Raw genomic sequence first — 25,407 nt, forward strand, 5'->3', positions numbered from 1 at the left:
ATTGATTTTAAACGCCATAATTTGTAAGTCAAAGTCAGGCAACAACTAATTAAATTGCATAGTATTTTCAAAACAGAAATTGGTGAGGTTCATTAAGATTTCAAAGATGCAGATGATCTTATGGAAGGGAGGTCGTTTGAAAGAACAGGCAATGTTTCCAAACCTTGCTTTAATCGGTTTGGGGAAGTAAATAATAAAGTAAATGCTTGTCAGAAGTATATCAATAAAGTAAAAGCCGACTGTGTGAAATCATGTGAGGATGTTGATAAAAAATTTTATGACAGAGTTGAGGTAGTAGAACCACAAGTACGAGAAGAGGAACTAAATACTAGTATTACTAACATAGAAAATAGAGTAGCCCTTGGTAGGTCTTGTAATACTACTGTATGGGACGTTGCTTTAGTTTTACTGGATCTTGTCAATTTTTGCGTTTTGATCCTGACAAACAAATTCATCTGTTAGAGTTCTGGAATGATTTTGAGGGTATTTTACCAGAGGCATCGTCAGAACGTCAGAAAATTTCTTTCATAACAAATCATTTGTCAGGAGATGTAATGATCACATGCAAAATTCTTTCTGAATCTAAAACTGCATTTGTTAATGACTACTCGTCACACAACAAACAAAACGATGTTCTGAGAGAATTTTGGAGTTGTAGAAAGTGTACTCCAGATCGTGAATCAGTTAAAGAGTTCTCCAGAAAGTGTATTTCACGGCTGTCACATCTGACAGAAAAGATGAAACTGGAAATGATGATCATCGAACAAGAAGGTATTGGCAGAAAAGAATCATTTCCGCACCTATAGATAATGTGGATAAGTTTACTGAGTATCTGGAGTGCGTGGAAAGAGTTGCTACCGTTGAGTAGTAGTGCAGAATAATAATAGGTCCTCTAACAGCCATATAAACGACAGAAATAATGACAATGGGAACGTTAACGTTAGTAGTGTGGAAGTTCAGAATACACGATCCAATCATCGTGGTCAACGCCGTGGTGGAGGAAGAGGAGGTTCACAGCCTCCGCGCTTTCGCAATAATTTTTATGACGAAGGCAAAAACATAAATAATGTACCACTGAGACAAGACGGAGGGCTGACTGCTACCCATATGGGTAACTAAGTACCGACTCTGACGAAACTAGAGGTCACCAGGCGGAAACAGTAATAACAAAAAATAAAGACCGCAGTCAGTCAACACACGCAAACCGATAACAGGGATGATGAAATACGAACTAATCATATCAGTAATGTGATTAACTACACTCATTATCTGCTCGACAGCATTTTGAACACGTTAAAAAAATGGGGCAAGAAGGAAAAAGAAAACGCTACGGATAATAGGAAGAACAAATTATGTAGTTTGAATCAGATGAGGAAGAAGATGAAGTAAAGACTTACATCTTCATTGCTGATGGCAGATTGAAGGCTACAGTTTCGGTGGAGGAAGCAGAGTCAGTTTTGCAAGGATTTGAGGAGGAGTTGCTAGATGAAAGGGTTAGCAATAATAATGAGGCCAGGGAAACTGTTAGCTGTATTGAATTGGCACAAAGTGTAAAAGCAGATGGCAGTATTATAGATAGCAATTTTCCACAGGGACTCAGTTGCTCAGAGGTAGAGAGTAGTTTAGCTGATGTGCAGCAAACGAAAGTAGAGGAAGCCGTCAAGTGCTTTGATTTAAAACTGGTGGGCAGGTTGGAAAAAGCAGCTGTGGATGTGAAGTTTGACGGCCTCGTGAATCTATGTGTAAATGTACTTGCATCTGAACAAAATTACTTTAGCTGGAGACAGACTCAAAAAGATTTAATAGAAGACTTTCAAGAGGAACCTGTTCAAACTAGAATAACTTGTCCCATTATTAAAACTAACATCTCAGGAATAGCAATGCATTCTCTTCTTGATAGTGACAGCGAAGCAAAGGCTTTGTCCCAAAAGCTCTTTGATTACGTTCCTAATAAGAATGGGTTAACTGCCATGAAAGTGAGTGGTTTAAGAATAATAGGTGCTACTGGAAAAGTTTCTAGACCAGTACAGCACGAAGTTTTGACACCAGTTAGTAGAGGTAACATAATAATAGATCATCCTTGTTTAATAGTGTTTGGGTAAAGTGACGAAGTATTGAGTGGTATGGATATTTTAAGTAAATATGAAGGAAAGGTTCATTTTGATCAGAGTTAACTTTACCAGATTATGGAGTGATCATGGACCTTTCATTGGAAATTATATAGGCAGTAATAATGAAGTTTGGGAACTGCCTATTAGAGTAATAAGAAATAAGGAATACTTGCAGAAGGTTCTAGATTCGGAAATAATGGGTAAGATGCTAATGTGGAAGAGAACTATATCCTGAAAGAAAAAGAAGCTAAGAAAATTTTAGCAGAAGCAAAGAAGTTTATGGATGTTAATCAAGAATTATTCAGGATAACAGGTAGGCCCCAAGCAAATGCACACTGGTTGAAATACCCGAAAATTAAGAGAGAACTAGGTCTACAAAACACTGTACATCTGAAGCCTTTTAAAATTGACAGTAATTAGATTCTGTAGGGAGTCTGCCACTCTTTGGTGGATACACAGTATGGCATACTGTGTGGCACCAGGTAGATGAAATTTTATTTCCGTTTCAAGTTTCATTCTCTTCTTCTGTTCTGTATATGGAAGTTGAGGAATACACATCTTCATGTTGTACATATGTTATTACTTTGTAATATCTTCCTAGTAAGTAAGAATGATTCCCATAAATGACTATACCTGAACGATGATTTATAACAGAATATGAGAGGTAGTTTACACTAATAAATTCTAAGTGTTAAAATAACAATGTGTAACTTATGATAGCAAAATAATGGCTAACAGATACTAAATAGAATCACAAAAAGGATTAGTAACAACAAAACATAGATACTTCGCGCTAAGAGAAGTAATTGAAGCTGAAAATTCCTAAAACCTGTAAGAGTAAACTCTACATAAATTAATAATTTTCATGTTTGAAGTAAGGTTGTCTGTGGGTAAGTGAGAATCATAATACAATGTCAATAGAGGTAAGCCAAAACCGTTTTGATATTAATTAAAGGAGATGTGTGAAAGTGGTGCGAGGGTCACAACAAAAATATGTGTGAATAATGATGTCAGTAGACTGACAAAGATAAAAGGGATAAAAAGCGTCGAGAAATATAGAAAAATGAAATACGTGTATAAATGAAAATAGGTAGGAATAGGAGTAATGAAGTCAGTAGACTGAAATGAAAGATAAAATTGCTTAAAGCAAATGGTCAGTTCACAGATAATTTATTGACAAATAGAGACAAAAATATATATAAACGAATGTGTTAAGAAATGCATATTGTAGAGTATTGGCACAATAAAAACAGTTTTTTAATTATTTGTGTAACAAAGCAAAGAAACAGCTGTCGAACAAATAACTGCTTCAGCATACTGATCCATACAATGATTGAGCAATATGAAGATAGCTTACAAAGGTTACTCGATTTTCTAAGTAAAGCATCATTTAAGGTAATGAAGGAAATTGCAAACCAGCCCAAAATGTGACTATATGTAAAACCTATGTTGACTTTCAGTGCATAATAGTTAGGGTTTATTTAAAAAAATGCGAAGTTCATGATTGAAGTTTAACAATGAATTAACTAGTAAAAGTGCAACGTTACGATATTATGAAGCGCTGCATTGCCAATAAACATTTTGAAAGAGTTACTAATAGTTTCCCAATTAATAACATCTTAAAAATAAAAATTATTTCTCATAACTTCTCAATTAATTACTTAAATTATAGAGGGACAATATAGTATAGAATGTGTTTTGTGACATAATTTTGTTAAATATTATATTGTTATAAATTATTAAATTAATTTTGTTCAAAAATAAATATTTTCATAAAAATACATAGGGGATTATGATGAGAAACAAGTGCTTTATCATTGTAACACGCAGAGGTGAGCGAGTGAGCTGGGCCTTACAATAGGTCAGTACTTCCAGTGCCATCTCACCATCACGTGCTGCGCCAGTACTTAACATAATAAGGATTGTACTACAATCTAGGAGTTAAATTAAAAATTATAATAATTTTTCCAAACTTAGTCAGTGTCTCCTTAAGTACACTAATGTTAACATTGTAAATTCTCAGAATAACAATGAATATATCAAGCAAATTATAAGATCTAAGCTAGAAACCGGTCAAAATAGGCAAATACATGTCACAGTTAAAAATCACAAGTCTCAACTTGATCACAGCAATATTTTGGTTAAAATCGGTATTTTTACGACAATTTGAAGCCGCTAAATATTAGACTCAGAAAGCTGAAAATTCGTATGTAGTATCAGTTTCATGTAAAAACATTAGATATGTGACACCAATAAGATATCTCTATTAGTTTTCAAGTTATTTAAAAAATCAAATTTGGAACGAACGTATTCCTCGTCATGGTAGATTAAGTGTCATTTGTATTTGTAATAGAAAGTTGTAATTACACCATTTGATTACATTCATCCAATAACAAGCTGTACCGAGTTTCAAGATTGTATTGTAAATAACAATGATTACAAGGAATCTTAAAGACGCAGTTCAGAGGTCGTGTTCTACACTTAGTTCCATTCTAAAAATTCTAGCTGACAAAGTTCAAATGCAGTCGAGCTAAAACTCTTTCAGTAACAAAAGCAAACTTAGCTCTATCTGTATATAAATTAAGAAGATTGTAAATTGTTAAACGACAGAGCTATTAATTAATGCATATCCGAGAATGGGGCCATTTAGGTAGTGCTACCCGTGCCTACGGCGGTTGATATCAGATGTTCCGTTTGGTTGTCCCTTGAGCCCCCATATAAATACAGCCGAAGAGGCATTGGGACTAGACGATTCACGTCGAGATATCAATCTGTTCACGACTGTCAAATGCCAGCGTGCATTGTGCCGTGGCTTATGGCAAAACTAGGCAGACTTTAATGCTTTTTCGGTGAAAGTAATAAGTGATCTCATGACGACTGTACACCATCCCGGAATTAATGTTTGTGTGCCGCCCGTAATGTTGACAAAACCATGTGGCAAGTGGCGAGATTTTTTTCCTCTTTTAAGACGAGTAATTAACTTTTGGTGACTAGAAGTCAGGGCTATAGTCAATTTTACTTGGAACTTCCCACAGAGGTCGCCTCTCAACTGATGACGGTGGTGTTTCCGGTAGGGATTTTATTGTTATTATTAGGGATATTATTATATTTGGTGCATACGAACTTTTACAGGATATATCAGTCAGTTAAAAACTCAAAACGTTTATCCTGCTGAGTTAATAAAAAGTAGGACCAATTCATTTCTGTGAGCGCAAAGAATAATGTGTCTTGCAGGCTGGAAATATAGTCAGTATGTACTTCATCTCTTTCTGGCTGACCACAAAAATAATTTTCAGGTTCTTGTGAAAGGCGAAGGTAGGCGTAAAGCAATCACAGACAATTTAAGTACCTTTGCATATAGAAGTACCGACCATTTGATTGTTACCAGCCGCCCCACATTCTCCTGATAGTTGACAGGCTTATTTCGGCAGATATTAGCAGTTCCGCTTCTGAATTGTGTAGCTGGATTCAGCCCAAACAATTACTGTTCATCAAGTCTTTTGGTTAAAGTGCACTTTACGGGATCGCCCGTTTTCGCGAGAAATGTATGTTTTGGTAATAAGGGAAAAGAAGACAGCCACTCATTAATCAGGTGTTGTCAGCCAATGGGAATGTTGTGCGTCGTTATTTCGATTCGTTAATAAAGGTTGCTTAAATAACTTATTTTGTTGTGTTGTGATAAGAGAGATGTAAATATTGTTGTTTCTCATTTCTTTAGTTTCATAGATAAAGTTTGTTGACATTTTCTTTGCGTATAGGAATTTAAAATATATACTGCGTGCAGTTAGTGTTATTCTGTTAGGTTTTAGATTCTAATATATTCTGTGATTTATATGGATGTCGTGGTGTTATAGCGTAGCTAATGATAATCACTGAATATGTTTTTTTTCTTTTTTTGAGAGAGGGAAGATGCTAGTTTATTATTTTCGAGAATGTGATTATCCAGAGATCCATTTGTCTGATGTGAGTGAAACGATCAGCAATCATTTTTGTAAGGTTAACTGTCAAAAATAATTTGCTGTTTTCTACTTATATGCCTCAGTCTATTAAAGCCAAATTTCGCTGCACTGTCCTAACGAGTACGTTCGTCGTACGTTCCATATTGATTTCTGCAGTTATTTCACACAGTGCTGCTTGTCTGTTAGCACTGACAACTTTACGCAAACGCTGCTGCTCTCGGTCGTTAAGTGAAGCTAGTGAGCCACTTCGTTGTCCGTGGCGAGAGGTAGTGCCTGAAATTTGGTATTCTCGGCGTAGTCTTGACACTATGGACCTCGGAATATTTAATTCTCTGACGATTTCTGAAACGGAATGTCCCATTTGTCTAGCTCCAACTACCATTTTCCTGTTCAAAGTCTGTTAATTCCCGTCGCGCGGCCATAATCGCTTCAGAGACCTTTTCACATCAATCACCTAACTACAAATGATAGCTCGACCGAATCACTGTTCTTTTATACCTTGTGTACCCGATACTACTGCTATCTGTATACATGCATATCGATATCCCACGACTTTTTGAGATTTCAATGTATACTTGGCTATTTTCTTCGAATATTTCACGATTTTCGAGGAATCTAATAACACAGCTTAAACTCCTGGTGGTGAAACGAGTAGCAATCATATTTACTGCCTTTGTCAGAAATAATTAGCTGTTTTCTAGGAATATATCAAGATCCCTTAGGCTGTGGTTGTGCAGGAACCTAATAGCACAGCTTAAATTGCTGAGAGGGAAACAAGCAACAGTCACATTCACTGTCTTGTCAAAAATACTTTGCTGCTTTCTCCGAATATATCACAACTTTTGAGGATTTGGTTATTCGGGAACCTAATAGCATAGCTTAAATTGCTGAGACTTGTTTATGAAGCGCAATAAATGAAAGAAGCACACTCTTATTGGCTATCTGCTAATCTCAGGAACTACTGTAGGGATTTTGATACAGTTTTCACTAATAGAAGGACTTGTTCGCGAGAAAGCTTTCTTTGTGGGTGCAAGATACAGATGGAAGGCTATCAAAATGTAGCGGAAGGCCTGCATAAGCTGCTGCCACCTGGAGGCCAGAGTGAGCTATCGCCGTCTTTGTACACTACCTGGAATGTAGGACCTATCTGTTGTCAGATATTATGTAAACTGAAGGTGGAGGAGGGAGAAAGGAACGGAAAGGGAAGGACTCATGATGTCATCAGCATTGGGATTTTATGTTGAGTCAGGGACGCCAAGTTAAAATATATAGTGGAGCAGGATTCGAACCCAGGATATCCTCCTTACTAGGCAGTCGCATTAACCATTGCGCTACCCGGACATAGTGTTTAACACAACTGAGTGGACTACCTCAGTATGCTGCTTGGCTGATCCACACTCCCACCTAGCGCCACCTATCCACAGTCCCCGTCCATGTCCTGCATGCTCGTCACTTTGAGATTCCCGCAAGAAGTCGAAGATGATTGTGCATTCGAACTGAAGGTGGTGGATTCATAGCCCATCAAGGCGACTCATATATATATATATATATATATATATATATATATATATATATATATATATATATATATATATATTCATGAACAGCATTCCAGGAGGTGTTTTCCCAACAGGGTAACGCTTGCTCACATACCACTGTTGTGACCCAACATACTCTACAGTGTGTCGACATGTTGCCTTGGCCTGCTCGATCATCAGATCTGTCTCCAGTCGAGCACATATGGCACATCATCGGACAACTCCAGCTTGATCCACAGATAGCATTAATGGTCCCTATTTTGACCGACCAAGTGCTACAGGCATGGAACTCCTTCCCACAGATTGACATCTGGCAACTGTACAACACACTGCATGCATGTTTGCACGCTTGCATTCAACATTCTGGAGGCTACTCCGGTTATTAATGTAGCAGCATTTTACATTTTCAGTGATTTACCTCTCTTTTACATTAACCTGCGATCTCGCAGTGTTAATCACATAAATACACAAATGTAATTTACATTATTCTACATTAATTATTTTTTGGTGTTGGGGCTTTTTTCTGTCAGTGTATTTTGTGGTGTATGTAAGTTGCTTTTCATATTGCACACAGTGTTACACTGCAGTCTGTCTTATACTGTAGCTCACATAAAATCATTTATACTGTAGAAACAGTCTTCTATTAAATATTTTTGAGAGTTCCATTGAAAATATTTTTGTCGTATATCGCCCTCAAGCTTGAAGAGAGTTTTTCTAGGGTTTTAGGACTTCCATGGGATGGCTTTGATTTGAATTTAGTGCCGTTGCCTCTGGACTCATGGTAGAAGTTCAATTTAACTGTGTCATGGTTGTGCACTTCTCTGAACAAGAAATTTTCATGAAATGTCTACGTCAGAAATAGAAGCTCTTCAGCGATACTTTCTACTTCTTGGTTTGTAACCAACCTGAATACTTCCATATTTGAAAACGGCGCTGTGTGTAACAAATTTGTCTTTCAGTTATTTAGTTGTAATTACATATGACTGATCCATAAAACACAGCAGTATGCCTTCATGTCAAGCTGGCTGTTTCTCATACATTTCAATTAAGGTAACTTCATAGCTCTGAAAATATCGCTAAATGGTGATGAACATTAAACACATTAAAAACAAATACGTAATACAGTTTTAGGAAGGGATCTGTGAAATAACTGTGAGTTCCTTCAACATATAACAATGTATCTTCTAGATGCTTCAAATCAGAATAGTATCTTAAAGATTCTTGTTGTTTGACTATTAGTGTTACAACAACATGTAATCATAATAATTGTGTCTGAGATTTTGTGAATACTCAGCTCAAGAAGCCATTGAAATGCGCATACTTCAGTTATTTTCCACAGTGCTATTTCATTGTATCAAATAAGTTTTTTAAAATGGCTAGTTGGTCACCAAAAAAGCTCGATAAACATTCGTATCACTGATTAAATGTTCACCTAAAAAATGTTGTTTGTTAGTGTGACACATAGCACTTGAGTAGCAGCCTCTGACGTGTAGTGCACCCAGCCCATTTAGAGGGACCCTACAGTCCTCAACCCTATGGCGCAAGGAAGTTGCAGCCTAGCTTCTCACAGAACTTTCCCAGCCTCTGATTCAAACCTTCCATCCGGCTTAGAACCAGGGGACCACAATATGTTCTGCGGATAACGCCACAGAGACTGATGTTTGTTGGAACTCCATGAGGGAGGCTGATATTCTCAACCGTCTCTGCCGGCCGTTGGAATGATCCAATAGACCTCCGCGCCCAAATGATGTGCTTCGTTTGTCCCAACGTTTACCACAACTTCCAGTTGCTTACATCCAGTTCCCTCAGTGGCTACCGGAATAGCCTCTTCAAACTGTGGAATGAGCCCTCCAGGTATACACACTGACAAGCGGACGGTCAGACTTGTTAATTATGGAGTTTTTGTGAGTCTTAGGTATGTTGTAAAGGGACTTGTCATGAGTACCTGGCTATTGCTTCTTTATGCGATGGCCACTAGTTTCCGAGAAAATCATTTTTGAAGTTCTATGCATACTTTATATATCCATAATGTTAGTCATGTTCAAAGCAAGTGAGTGTAGCGCAGCGTCTAAGGTTGAAGGCTACCAAGCTCAAACCCAGTGTACTTTTCTTTTTTAATTTATCCTGCAGAACATCATTAAATAGTATGTGCAGTGCAAATTATTCAAACATAGCCATTTTCACCTTAGCAATTTCATTAGTAAAACAATCATTGCACCCCACTTGAAACATGTAGTTCGTTTGTGGTTCGTTCTTAAAATTCCAAATATATGGACATCTCCAAGGAGTTCTCAACGATGGACGAAGTGTTGGCAGCTGCTGAAGCATTCCAGACACAGACGAAAGCACTGATCCCTAATTTTGGTCTCGATTAGGTAATTAATACCGATCAAACCGATATTTGACAAACGGAATAAATTAATAATTGTTCCATTTACTGACATCCCCACTCAGTTACTGGACAGTTCAAAGAAGGCTTGAATCTCATTTGAAATAGGTATCCAACTCATACAGTTACATTTGTGGTGACTTCAATCTACCTCCGATACATTTTTAAAGTAAATGGTACGCATAAAACATCCTCTGGAATCGTACTAAATGCTTCATTGTAAAATTATTTTGAGCAATTAGTTCACGAGACCAATCGAAGTGTAAATGGTTGTGAAAACATACTTTACCTCTTCACAACTGTAACCTCCCCACAAAAATATAAAATAAATAATATGAATATGATTCTAATTTAGTGTAACCTCAAAACAGAAAAATTCCTAAACCTCTCAACAGTAAAAATTATAATTATGTCGTTCACATTCAGTGTAACCAAATCGCAAGACCAGCGTACTATTGCATAATTGTTACATTATATAGATCCCATACAGAAACTTTCAAATTTTCTGGCAAAAAATTGAGTGATTTTTACGCGATCTAGTAGGTAAAAGAAATCAAATGATAGGCTCTGGAGTCTTTAACATTAGTTTCATATAAAAGAAAGGATTTGGTAATGGTACTGAACACTTACAACGTGTGTTTTGTTGTCAATATTCCCAACACAATTGCAAGGGAAAGCCGTTTCTCTACATCTAAAACTACATCTATAATCTGCACACGGCTGTGGCAGAGGGTATGTCCCATTGTGCCAGTTATGAGGGCTTCTTCCCGCTCCATTCATATATGAAGCGCGGGAAGAATGACTGTTTAAATGTATCTCTGCGCTCTATAACTATTCTATTCCTCTCCTCACGATCGTTATAGGCGTGAATGTAGGGAATTTTAGTATATTTCTAGAGTCACGATTTAAAGTCAACTGTTCAGACTTTTTAAGCAGGCTTTCTCAGGGTAGTTTACAGCTATCTGCAAGGGTCTGGCAGTTCAGTATCTTCAGTAGCTCTGTGATATCCTTCCACGGATCAAACAACCAAACCTGTGACCATTAGTGATGCCTTTCTCCATAACATTCAATATTTCAGTTCTATTTGGTGATTATTTCACGTATTTGACCAATATTCTAAGATACATCACACGACTGATTTGTAAAAAATCTCCTTTGTGGTGTCACTGTATTTCCCCAGTCCCAATAAGCCGAAGTCTGCTACCTATTTTACTCATAACTGAACCTATGTGATCGTTCCTTCTCGCGTCCCTACTAAGTATTACACCCAGGTATTTGTATGAGTTGGCCGATTCCGACTGCGACTCATATACAATTATACTCATACGACACTGCTTTTTTATTTTTATTTTGCGAAGTGCACAATTTTAACAATTACAAACACTTAAAGCAAGTTGTCAATCTTTGTACCGCTTTTAAATATTACCGCGATCTGACTCAATATTTGTTGCAGCTTCTTTCAGACGGTGGTTCATTATATATAACTGCATCACTTGCGGAAAGCCTGAAGATACTATTAATATTGTCGGCTAGGTCATAAATGTACAACAAGGATACCAATGCACGTCCTTGGGGCACACCCGAAATTACTATATCTGTCAATGACTCGCCGTCCAAGATAACTTTCTGCACATCCCTAGCAAAAATTCCTCAGTCCAATCACATATTTCGTCTGATACCCCATATGAATGTACTATTGACAATAAGCATAGTGTAGTGTTGAATCTAATGCTTTTCTGAAATACTGTATCTACCTGACTATCTTGACACAAGGCGTTCAGTACGCCATGTGAGAAGTAACATGTCTGTCGTAGGCGGTTTCAAAAAATAAAGGCCCAAGTATAAACTGAGCAAAAGTTTATTTGAATTAAGGAACACCATTATGAGACAAGACTTGAAAAGTGATTAACAAAATACACGCTTCTGGTTGAATCCAAACAGTCTATCTGTATGGTACTGGAGGAAACCAAGATCTTCAGTTAAAGTTCTTAGTGATCTTAATTTAAAACAAAGTCCAAAATAAACTCTTCTACGTCGAAAACAAAACAGTCCATCTGCCTGATGGTGAGTAAAACAAAAGTTCCGAATTACGCTGAGGTGACAAAACTCATGAGATTTCTCCTAATGTTGTGTCAGACCTCCTTTTGTCTGGCGTACTTGACGTGGCTTGCACTCAACAGATCGTTGGAACTTCCTTGCAGAAACATGCCTCTAAAGCCGCTCATAATTCTGAAGGTGTTGCGGTGCAGGTTTTCGTGCACAAATTGGCCTCCCCATTACGACCCATAAAAGTTGAATAGGATTCGTGTCGGACCATCTAGTTGGCCAAACCATTCGCTGAAATTGTCCAGAAAGTTCTCCAAACCAATCGTGATGAATTGCGGCTTGGTGGCATGGCACATTATATCCAGATAAGTTCCATGGAAGTTGGGAACATGAAGTCAATGAATGTCTGCAAATGGTAGCCGAACATAACGACGACCTAGTCCATTCCGTGTAAACACAGCCCACACCGTTGTGGTGCCGCCACCAGCTTGCACAGAGCCTTGTTGACAACTTGGGTCCATTGCTTATGGGGTCTGCGCCACACTCGAACCATACCATTAGCTCTCACCAGCTGAAATCTGGACGGTTTGACCAAGTCAGGGTTTTCCAGTCGTCTGGGGCCCAATCGATACGGTCACGTGCCCAGGGGAGGCGCTGCAGGCGATGTCGCGCTGTTAGCAGAGGCACTCGCCTCAGCCGTCTGCTTCCATAGCTTATTAAGGTCAAATTTCGCCGTTTTGTCGTAACGGATACATTCATCGCACGTTCCGCGTTGATTTCTTATGTTATTTCACTCAGTGTTCCTTGTCCGTTGACACTGATAACTCTGCGCAAACGGTACTACTCTCGGTCGTTAAGTGAAGGCCGCCAGCCACTGCATTGTCCATAGTGAGAGGTAATGGCTGAAAGTTGTTACTCTCGGCACACTCTTGACACTGTGGATCTCGGAATATTGCATTCCTTAACTATTTCTGAAATGTTATGTCCCATGTGTTTAGCTGCAACTATCATTCCGGGTCAAAGTCTGTTATTTATGCGGGCATAATCACGTCGCAAACCTTTTGACATGAATCACCTGAATACAAATGACAGCTTCACCAATGCACTGGCCTTTTATACCTTGTGTAAGCGATACTACCGCCATCCCATGTCTTTTAACGCCTCAATGTACAGTTCTTGGCGCACACTAAAGATATGTAAAATTTGATTAAATTTTCCTAACACACTTAACATAGAGAGAAAGTCTGATTAAAATTCTTGACGCACTTAATGTGGAGACAAAACCCCTTAAAATTTCTATACACACTTAATATACAAGGTGAGTCATTAACTATTGCCACCAAGAGTAACTCTGAAAGTATCACAGGAGCTGAAAAGTTTCGCGGACATGAGTTGCATAGGACAACGGGAGCCATAATACGACGTTGGTTTTTTGTTGCTAGGTGGGGTCGCGTCCGAGATATGAAGGTCAACTTTGTTTTTTAAAATGGGATGCTATAGTTTGGTACTTATTTTCTGATAGCGGCTATAGAGACGAATCCAATGTTGTGTAATAGTAAGGTCTTTGAAGATCAGCGAAAGTCACAAAGGTGGTATGAACGTCCATTTACAGAAGGTGTTCGAAGTGATGACCATTGGTATCCATGCAGTGCTGCAATCTTCTTATCATGGACTGAGTGGAATTCCTTATCACTTCAGCATTTATCAAAGCGCATGCTTTGACAATTCTCTCTCGCATATTTTCAGTTGTAGTTGGAACGTCTTTATAAACAATGAGCCAGCCGCTGTGGCTGAGCGGTTCTAGGCGCTTCAGTCCGGAACCGCGTTGCTGCTACAGTCGCAGGTTCGAATTCTGCCTCGGGCATGGATGTGCGTGATGTCCTTAAGTTAGTTAGGTTTTAGTAGTTCTAAGTCTAGGGGACTGATGACCTCAGATGTTAAGTCCCATAGTGCTCAGAGCCATTTGAACCATTTTTTGTAAACAATGGCTTTTATGAATCACCACTAGAAAAAATCCTGAGGCGACAAGTCTGGTGGACGAGCCGGCCACGACACATCTCCTCCGCGTCCAATCCAACGATTTGGGAATTGTCTCCGCTACTCATTTCTAGCTATCAGCGAAAAATGTGCCGGACACCCATCGCGTTGATACCACATTCTGTTCCTTGTTCCTAAAGGTATTTCTTCCAATAACAGACCTAATGTTTCTTGCAGGAATGTGGTGTACTTCCTACCATTAAAATTTCCTTCGATGGAATAGGGGCCTATAATTCTATCCTCCAGAATCCCTCACTATTCGCCGACCACAGTTTTTGGTGAGCAACGTGCCGCAGCCAGCATGGATTTTCAGTTGCCCAATAATGCATGCTATGTGAATTAACATTTCCATGGTTCGTGAATGTATGCTCGTCACTAAATAAAATCAAATTAATAAATGTGTCATCCCTCTGAATCAGAAGTTGAGCCCATAGGCAGAACTCAATGTGACACATACAATCCGTCCCAGTAATTCTTGGTGGAGACTGATATGTTAAGGATGATATTTATGACGATGCAGAACACGAACAACACTACTCTGGCTCATGCCAGATTCCCTTATGATTTGACGCGAACTAACACAAGGATCTCGAGCCACAGTAACTTTCCTTTGCCGGATATGTTTCCGTTGCGTTAAAAATCCAGTTGTTCTCAATTTATCATACACATATTAAAATATACGACGTGTAGGGTGAGTACATTGAGGATATCTTTGAGCGTATAAGTCTCTAGCTCTCACTGAATTACGTTGGTATTCTCCGTAAATGAGAAGCATATCGACTTGTTCTTCGAAGAACTAAATCATTCATATTCGCTTGATTCGACGATACTAGTCTTGCCATTCCTATTAGTGTTGTACTTGAAAACCGTCGATTGGTGTTTACATGTCAATGGCACGTTAGATGGATATGCCGTATTCGGCGAATATTTACTATTTGCACGACATACGATAGAGAACTGGCAGAGCATGTGCTTCGGTAAGCGTCGAAGTGATAAGGAATACCACTCAATCCATGATAAGATGATTGCAGCACTGCGTTGATACCAATGGTCATCACTTCGAACACCTTCTGTAAATGGACGTTCATGCCACCTTTTTGAACTTCGTTGACCTTCAAAGATCTTACTGTTGCACATAAATGGATTCGCCTCGACAGCCGCTATCAGAAAATAAGTACCAAATTATAGCATCCCATTTTTAAAAAAAGTTGACCCTCATATCTCTGACGTGGCACCACCTAGCAACAAAAAACCAACGTCATATGATGGCCCCTATTGTCCAATGCAACATTTGTTCCACAAACCTTTCAGCTACTATCATACTTTCGGAGTTATTCTAGGTGGCAATAGTTAGTGACTCGTCCTGTAGAGAAAAGTTAGCGCCCAAGTTCCCAAGAAGTATTTACAAAGCCCAGAAAGGCTGATTTACAAGCAATCACAGAAATACTGAAATTCAAAGGTCAGTCTTGCCTTCAGGGTCGAGTCTTTTTCAGGGAGGCCACACTGCAGCATCCAGGGCTAGGAGGCTGGCTCGGACGGTAGTGACAGCGTAGCGACGGCCCCGGGATGAGCTCCTGCCTCAAGAAATGCATTCGCATTCAGCGCCTGGCTCAGGAAGCCCACTGAAGTCAACTGACAGACAAACGCCCCGGATGTCTGCATTATCGTTTCATGGAAGCATCACACGGTGGTGCCCGTCTGATTTCCAGCATGGCTTTAATTATTTATGAAAGTAGCGGTGATTATGCAGCTGAATGATTGTGTACATGTACGACTATTGTCTGAGATCTGCTATAGCCTAAACTGCCTGTCTAGCGTGAATACAGGTCTCTTATCTGAAGCGTCTGAGTAATGTGTATCTAACTGATGAATAGGATGGTGGGGCGAGCTGGAAGCCTTCCCACGCAGATTTTCAGACTTCTTCAGTATGTATGTGTAGATGGATGGTTCGCCTAAAATGCCCCTAGTATGAGCATTTGACGTGTATCGATAACTGTCTGCGATGATGCGGAGGGTGATTGTAGCTTCTTCAGATGTGTGGTTGCTGCCATTGATCATACTTCAGACCCGTACAGAATCGTTGACAGGATAACACTCTTGTACAGCCTAACCTTTGTATTTACTGACAAGCTCCCACGTGTATAACTGCAAAAGGAGCGCCACTCTTACTTCTTTCTCTGTATATTTATGTCACGAATGTCAGGCGCCTGTCGAGTTTTAGGCCTAGGTATATTGCGCGGTAACTCCATTCGAGTACTCTGCTAACGACAGACATCTGCCGGTTTGTAGGAGTTAACATGCTTTTGAACTTTATAGCAACACTTTATTCTGAGTATACTATAATTTTCCAGACGTCGCACCATTGGGTGATGCCATATAGGTGTTGCTGCAGTTTCCATGCAGTGAATTTCAGGTTGCTGCTGCTCTTATACACCGCCGTATCGTCCCCGAAGAGGGCAATTTCACCTCCCACCAATTTTCACAAGTCATTGGTGTATAGCATGTAAAGTATTGAGCCCAGAACCGAGCCTTGTGGGACCCCAGCCCCAGCATTCCTGATCGTGCTGACATATTTGCCGTACTAACAGTGTAGAGCTTCCCGTCAGGAGCGAATCAGTCACGTCGATCGTGTATGTTAAGCCATCATTCCAGACTTTATCGGACACTTTCTCGATGCTGATAAAGACCATTCCTGTACTGTGGTTACCTGTCTCTCGCGCTGCATGTATGTTCCACCAGACGCAGGGATTGGTAGATGATGCTATATTCAGGTCGAAAGCCAAACTGCTCAGCGGTTATTATGTTTGAGGAATCGGGTCCTCACATAATAGCCCCGGACTCCCTGTATAGGACACTCCAGTAGTTCCCTAGAAATGATATGGGTAGGTAACTTTAGGGAAGGGTGAGGTTCTTATGTGATTTGGGTGAGATGACAACCTGACCTGTTTTCCAGACGCTTGGGAAGTAGGTTAGGGAGAGACATAGGTCGTAGCTTGTGGTGAGGTTGATGACTGCAAAAGGAGGCAGATATTTTAGGTGTGGGACATGGACCTTCTCGGGACCAGGCGATTTGTCCAGGGCTTGCGCGTCAACCTAAATGCAGCCCGTGCTCCCAGGATACATTCAGTCTTGTTTACTGTCACGTGACTTGCGTGGGGCCAGCGACGTCTGCTGGCACTTTGGTCACCGTCTGGTGGTTGAGTGTGTCTTGGCAGCCCTTGAATATCTTCTGTAATGAAGCAGGCTGCCTGTGTAACTTGAGTGTGTTGTGGGTAGCAGGCAGAGTAGACGTGAGCGATACGATACTGCAAGGAGAGTGAGAGTCGGATTTCAGATGGTCGCTGTTTTCGGAATCCATGCCGGTTGACATGTCAAGGATACTGGACGGTAGTTTTGCGGATCGTTTCTAGTGCCCTTCTTGTAGACTGGTGTGACTTGCGCTTTATTCCAATCTCAGGGTACGGTTTTTTATTCGGGAGGTTTAATATAGATTGTACTGAATGGAGGAGTTAATTCATGCGTAAATTCAGAACAAAATATGATATGGATGCTATTGGGCCATGGGGCTTTCAATTTTAGTGATTTCAGCTTCTTCACAGCGACACTGATTCTAATACTTACTTCACTTATCTTTCGAGTGGTACGAGAAATACATTGCGACAATACTCGTGGGATTTTCCTACGCAAACGAAAATCTGAAAACTGAGTTAAGCATTTGTACTTTTGCTTTACTACCTTTTATTTCGGTTGTTGTTGTTGTTGTGGTCTTCAGTGCTGAGACTGGTTTGATGCAGCTCTCCATGCTACTCTATCCTGTGCAAGCTTCTTCATCTCCCAGTACCTACTGCAATCTACATCCTTCTGAATCTGCTTAGTGTATTCATCTCTTGGTCTCCCTCTACGATTTTTACCCTCCACGCTGCCCTCCAATACTAAATTGGTGATCCCTTGATGCCCCAGAACATGTCCTACCAACCGATCCCGTCTTCTGGTCAAGTTGTGCCACAAACTCCTCTTCTCCCCAATTCTATTCAATACCTCCTCATTAGTTATGTGATCTACCCATCTAATCTTCAGCATTCTTCTGTAGCACCACATTTGGAATGCTTCTATTCTCTTCTTGTCCAAACTATTTATCGTCCATGTTTCACTTCCATACATGGCTACACTCCATACAAATACTTTCAGAAATGACTTCCTGACACTTAAATCTATACTCGATGTTAACAAATTTTTCTTCTTCAGAAACGCTTTCCTTGCCATTGCCAATCTACATTTTATATCCTCTCTACTTCGACCATCATCAGTTATTTTGCTCCCCAAATAGCTAAACTCCTTTACTACTTTAAGTGTCTCATTTCCAAATCTAATTCCCTCAGCATCACCCGACTTAATTCGACTACATTCCATTATCCTCGTTTTGCTTTTGTTGATGTTCATCTTATATCCTCCTTTCAAGACACTGTCCATTCCATTCAACTGCTCTTCCAAGTCCTTTGCTGTCTCTGACAGAATTACAATGTCATCGGCGAACCTCAAAGTTTTTATTTCTTCTCCATGGATTTTAATACCTACTCCGGATTTTTCTTTTGTTTCCTTTACTGCTTGCTCAATACACAGAGAGGCTACAACCCTGTCTTACTCCCTTCCCAACCACTGCTTCCCTTTCATGTCCCTCGACTCTTATAAGTGCCATCTGGTTTCTGTACAAATTGTAAATAGCCTTTCGCTCCCTGTATTTTACCCCTGCCACCTTTAGAATTTGAAAGAGAGTATTCCAGTCAACATTGTCAAAAGCTTTCTCTATGTCTACAAATGCTAGAAACGTAGGTTTGCCTTTCCTTAATCTTTCTTCTAAGATACGTCGTAAGGTCAGTATTGCCTCACGTGTTCCAGTGTTTCTACGGAATCCAAACTGATCTTCCCCGAGGTTGGCTTCTACTAGTTTTTCCATTCGTCTGTAAAGAATTCGTGTTAGTATTTTGTAGCTGTGACTTATTAAACTGATTCTTCGGTAATTTTCACATCTGTCAACACCTGCTTTCTTTGGGATTGGAATTATTATATTCTTCTTGAAGTCTGAGGGTATTTCGCCTGTTTCATATATCTTGCTCACCAGATGGTAGAGTTTTGTCAGGACTGGCTCTCCCAAGGCCGTCAGTAGTTCCAATGGAATGTTGTCTACTCAGGGGGCCTTGTTTCGACTCAGGTCTTTCAGTGCTCTGTCAAACTCTTCACGCAGTATCGTATCTCCCATTTCATCTTCATCTACATCCTCTTCCATTTCCATAATATTGTCGTCAAGCACATCGCCCTTGTATAGAGCCTCTATATACTCCTTCCACCTTTCTGCTTTCCCTTCTTTGCTTAGAACTTGGTTTCCATCTGAGCTCTTGATATTCATACAAGTCGTTCTCTTATCTCCAAAGGTCTCCTTAATTTTCCTGTAGGCAGTATCTATCTTACCCCTAGTGAGATAAGCCTCTACATCCTTACATTTGTCCTCTAGCCATCCCTGCTTAGCCATTTTGCACTTCCTGTCGATCTCATTTTTGAGACTTTGTATTCCTTTCTGCCTGCTTCATTTACTGCATTTTTATATTTTCTCCTTTCATCAATTAAATTCAATATTTCTTCTGTTACCCACGGATTTCTACTAGCCCCCGTCTTATTACCTACTTGATCCTCTGCTGCCTTCACTACTCCATCCCTCAAAGTTACCCATTCTTCGTCTACTGTATTTCTTTCCCCCATTCCTGTCAATTGCTCCCTTATGCTCTCCCTGAAACTCTGTACAACCTCTGGTTCTTTCAGTTTATCCAGGTCCCATCTCCTTAAATTCCCACCTTTTTGCAGTTTCTTCAGTTTTAATCTACAGGTCATAACCAATAGATTGTGGTCAGAGTCCACATCTGCCCCTGGAAATGTCTTACAAATTAAAACCTGGTTCCTAAATCTCTGTCTTACCATTATATAATCTATCTGATACCTTTTAGTATCTCCAGGATTCTTCCATGTATACAACCTTCTTTCATGATTCTTAAACCAAGTGTTAGCTATGATTATGTTGTGCTCTGTGCAAAATTCTACCAGGCGGCTTCCTCTTTCATTTCTTAGCCCCAATCCATATTCACCGACTATGTTTCCTTCTCTCCCTTTTCCTACACTCGAATTCCAGTCACCCATGACTATTAAATTTTCGTCTCCCTTCACAATCTGAATAATTTCTTTTATTTCATCATACATTTCTTCAATTTCTTCGTCATCTGCAGAGCTAGTTGGCATATAAACTTGTACTACTGTAGTAGGTGTGGGCTTCGTTTCTATCTTGGCCACAATAATGCGTTCACTATGCTGTTTGTAGTAGCTTACCCGCATTCCTGTTTTCCTATTCATTATTAAACCTACTCCTGCATTACCCTTATTTGATTTTGTGTTTATAACCCTGTAGTCACCTGACCAGAAGTCTTGTTCCTCCTGCCACCGAACTTCACAAATTCCCACTATATCTAACTTCAACCTATCCAGTTCCCTTTTTAAATTTTCTAACCTACCTGCCCGATTAAGGGATCTGACATTCCACGCTCCGATCCGTAGAACGCCAGTTTTCTTTCTCCTGATAACGACATCCTCCTGAGTAGTCCCCACCCGGAGATCCGAATGGGGGACTATTTTACCTCCGGAATATTTTACCCAAGAGGACGCCATCATCATTTAATCATACAGTAAAGCTGCATGCCCTCGGGAAAAATTATGGCTGTGGTTTCCCCTTGCTTTCAGCCATTCGCAGTACCAGCACAGCAAGGCCTTTTCGGTTATTGTTACAAGGCCAGATCAGTCAATCATCCAGACTGTTGCCCCTGCAACTACTGAAAAGGCTGCTGCCCCTCTTCAGGAACCACACGTTTGTCTGGCCTCTCAACAGATACCCCTCCATTGTGGTTGCACCTACGGTGCATCGCTGAGGCACGCAAGCCTCCCAACCAACGGCAAGGTCCATGGTTCATGGGGGGTTATTTCGGTTAGTGTCTCGTTTATGAGTGAGTGGACACTAACTTGGGTTTCACTAACTATCTCTACAAAAGAACAGAATTTCTTCGGGATTTTTGGTCTATTTTCCAACAACATTCTGCTACAATAGTCATTGAAGGATTCATTCATTGCTTTCTTGACAGCCAAATGCATTTCATTCACCTCATTTAGCATCTCTCTACATATAGCCCGATGCTTAGTTTTACATCTATTGTGCAGTAGTCTCTGTTCCCTTAGAAGTTTCTTTACATCAAAATTAAATACCTGGCAGAGGGTTCAACGAACCACTTTTACGCTATTTCTCCACCATTACACTCTCTAACAGTGTGCGGGTAAATGAATACTTAAATCTTTCCGTGCAAGCTCTGTTTTATCTTATTATAATAACTATTTCTCTCTGTGTAGGCGGGTATTAACAAAATATTTTCATATTCGAATGAGAACGTTGGAGATAGAAAATTCTTGAAAGGGCCTCGCCACAACGAGAAAAGCCTTTGCTTTATTGATTGCCACCCCAAATCGCGTATCATACCCGTTACACTCTCTCTCCTATTTTGCGATGATATGAAACGTGCTGCTCTTCTTTGAATTTCTCGATGTACTTCGTTAATCTTATCTTTTAAGGATTCCAAACTGCGTAGCATGACTACAAAAGAGGACGGCCAAGTGTAGTGCAGGTAGTCTCTGCCAATAAAGTGCAGTCTTTGGTTTGCCTTGCCCACAGCATCTTCTATGTGATCGTTCCAATCTAAGTTATTAGGAATTGTAATTCCTAGATATTTAGCTGAATTGAGAACCTTTAGATTTGTGATGTACAGTAGCTAGTCTTGGCAAATGTATGTACTATCGGCATATCGATAGTTTAAATCTATCATTGGCCTTGTTGACTATCAATAGTGTGTATCCCTTATTCGTCACATGACTGAAAGTCAAAATAGCTTTGACTTCCACTACACAATAACTAGATCTCGTGTAATTTCATTTAGGTGATGGGAAGGGTACAGACCCCCCGCTCCCCCCAGAGCGCCCCATCCCCCTTTGGGGATGTATTGCTCATGCGCTCATGTGCTGCCTGCGATATGCAAGGTCTCTGACCAGAGAGCAGTGTTGACTGCAGTAGGAACCGTGTAGCTGTAGCAGTAAATTGTTGCTAGTCTGGAGTCTGCTCTGGTCTGGTATGGTGTATCGTGTTGGCTGGCCCGGTCGCGGTGCAGCGATGTCGGAGCCTGAGTATTATTGTATAAGGTAAAAAGCAGCCTCGCGCATATGTAGTAATGTTATCTCAAGTCCCATGTAAATGTTTTAAAACTCTCATAATAATAATCTTCCTCATAAAAAGTAACTTTTAACAACCATTCATTTCAATTTAAAGAATTTACTAATTTCTCCCATCCATGATCATCCCGATTATTGCAAAAGAAGAAAAAATCAGTTGCTTCCTTTCATAAATGAGAGATATATCGGCCAGCATTGCACAGAGCTGTGCCGGAAAAATTTATTGTAAGAGCAGATATATCCGGAGACTTCATTGAGGTGAGAATTTTTCCTTTTTTTATTCAGAATGATCTTTTGGGGCCGTGACACAGCACTGCTGTCGTCCAAAATTTACCAGGTTAAATTTACAGTGAATTATCGAAAAGTCATAAGTGAGCGACAATTTAATTATTACCAGGTTACTGAATTTATTTTTTTATTGGGACGTTACACTGAATGTGAACGACATTATTATAATTTTTACTGTTGAGAGGTTTAGGAATTTTTCTGTTTTGAGGTTACACTAAATGTGAATAAATTATGAGCTTAGATTAAATCAGAAAGAATTTTGTGTGGAGGTTAATGTGAAAAGAATCTTGTAGGGAGGTTATAAATGGGAACGAATTTTGTGGGGAGATTAAATGTAAATGAATTTTGTGGGGAGATTACACTTGGCGACAACTGGCCAGCATCGTATTTCTTTGTGAATCTCTGAGAAGTAGTCATATATCTGCTCTTATTTACTTAAATGTAGTTTGCATCTGGCGCAACGCATTTACTAATTTGTCACTCTTTCTTTCATAGATCATCGGCAATTTATTGCTCTTTGTTGTAATTGTGTTTGTTCCATTTTTGCTTTGACCTTGTTTCATTTTGTGCTTAATTTTGATTTGTGAAAAAATGCTGCGAAACACTGTTAACAGTACATCGCGATGTGTAATGAGTGAAATAGCCGACTCGAATAATTTGACCGATAATACTTGCGACACTCAGTGTAATAGTGATAATCGTCTAATTACAGATAATCACTGCCTACCGATCACTAGTACTGAGTTAAATCCTAATGATGGGCAAACAAATTCAATTATGTCCACAGTAAATTTAACAATTGATGACACTGCACGTTCCGATACAATGAACGCTGCCCTGTTTGACACACCCGTTTTGCAAAATTTAAATTGTGAACAGATAAATTTTTCTCACGAAGATGAACAATGTAGTCAGAATACGTCAGATTTATTTGATTCCGATGTAGTGACCAACAGTGCACGTCCGATTGGCAAACCTTTTCAAGAATCAGAGAATGACCAAATGGTTATACAAAACGCGACAAATGCAGATACACCAACACACAGCATAGAAAATAGAGTCGCTAATGTTGGCGTGGATCAAGTTGTAGCATTATTACTACAATTCAAGAAAGGACAAGACGACAATTTTAAACGAATTAATCAATCGAACAAACAACTTAATGAAAAACTAGACGGCAATTCCAAACAACTAACTGATAAACAAGACAACAATTTCAAACAACTTAATGAACAGAATAAACAAGTTAGTGAACAGATTACAGCCGTAGCCGCACAATGTCATGATACTAAAGAACAATTACGTGAGGAAATTAAGGCTTGTGCTAGGAACAGTAGTGAAGAAATTAGATCTGTGGCACAAGAATTAAGTAATACACATGCAGCCACAACTAAATTACTTAGAGACGAAATTAGTGCAGTCGCTAAACAATGTTCTGAAAACGCTACACAGTCATGCGACGAGTTTAAATTAATGTCAGCAGAACTTTCACGCACACTGGATGCAAAAGTAGACGCGAAATTTGACCAACAGAACAGCCAAATTGACGAACGTTTTAATCACCACCTACACAACAGTGAAACGCGTTACAGTAAATTTATACAGGAACAGAATGAAGTAAAGCAACAAGTCATGGAAACAATTACTGCACAGAGACAGGAAGACAAGCGTAAATTATTTACGAAAGCAAAAACATACGTAGACAACAATATTGCTACAGTATCAGACGAAATCAAACAGTTGAACACCGAATTGCATGATGAAATCTCCGATCTTAAAACAAAAACAGACACACACACATTAGAGTTTCAGACAATGACCAACAGACTTGAAAAGTTGGAACTAATACAGGATCCGGATGCCATCAAAGCAGATGTTAAAAAATTGAACAAAAACACACGTAAATTACAAAAACAAATTAATGCTTGTGATACTAAAAACGATGATCAGGTAAAAGTACTGACTGAAAAATATGATGAATTGGCCAGTCGTATTGACGTTATCGAAAGTAATAATGACACCAAATCAGACGATACTTCACCAGTTTCGTTTAATCATACACCCGAATTCCAAAATTTACAGCAATCAGTGAGATAGGTTCGTCCAATAATACATTACGTAGAAAATTGTCAACTTTACAGCAAGAAGTGACACAGATGAAAAATATTTCAGCCTTTAACACATCACAGCATACGCCACTTTCCGAACATTTGTCAGACTCACACAGCCAGTATAATTCAGGTAATTTACAGAGAATATGTGAGTTAGATTCCGAACAGTCACAGACAAACAGATTATCATACAATCCTGAACCTGTTCAGACATACAGAGACGATAATTTTGATTACACGCACTTTCTATCCGTGAGAAAATTAAGGTATTTAAAAATGACAGAGCACAGGTACAAGCTTTGTACTGGATACGACAAATTGCTTTTGTATTTTCATCAGCTTGGCCTGTAATGCAGAAAATAGAATTGGACTGCATACGACAATTTGCTTTTGTATTTTCATCAGCTTGGCCTGTAATGCAGAAAATAGAATTGGACTGGATACAACAATTTGCTTTTGAATTTTCGCCGCCATTGCCTGTAATGCAGAAACTAAAATTTATTTGCAGCGCGTAATTGACCTCAGGGGATTCATTACACTCCGATGAATACGTGCCGTAGCGTGCACAGGGCCCCGAGCCGTAGTAGTGCTATTTCATCTTTAGTTTTTCTACACTGCTGC

Source organism: Schistocerca americana, chromosome 7 (assembly GCF_021461395.2).
Source record: "Schistocerca americana isolate TAMUIC-IGC-003095 chromosome 7, iqSchAmer2.1, whole genome shotgun sequence".
NCBI lineage: Eukaryota > Metazoa > Arthropoda > Insecta > Orthoptera > Acrididae > Schistocerca > Schistocerca americana.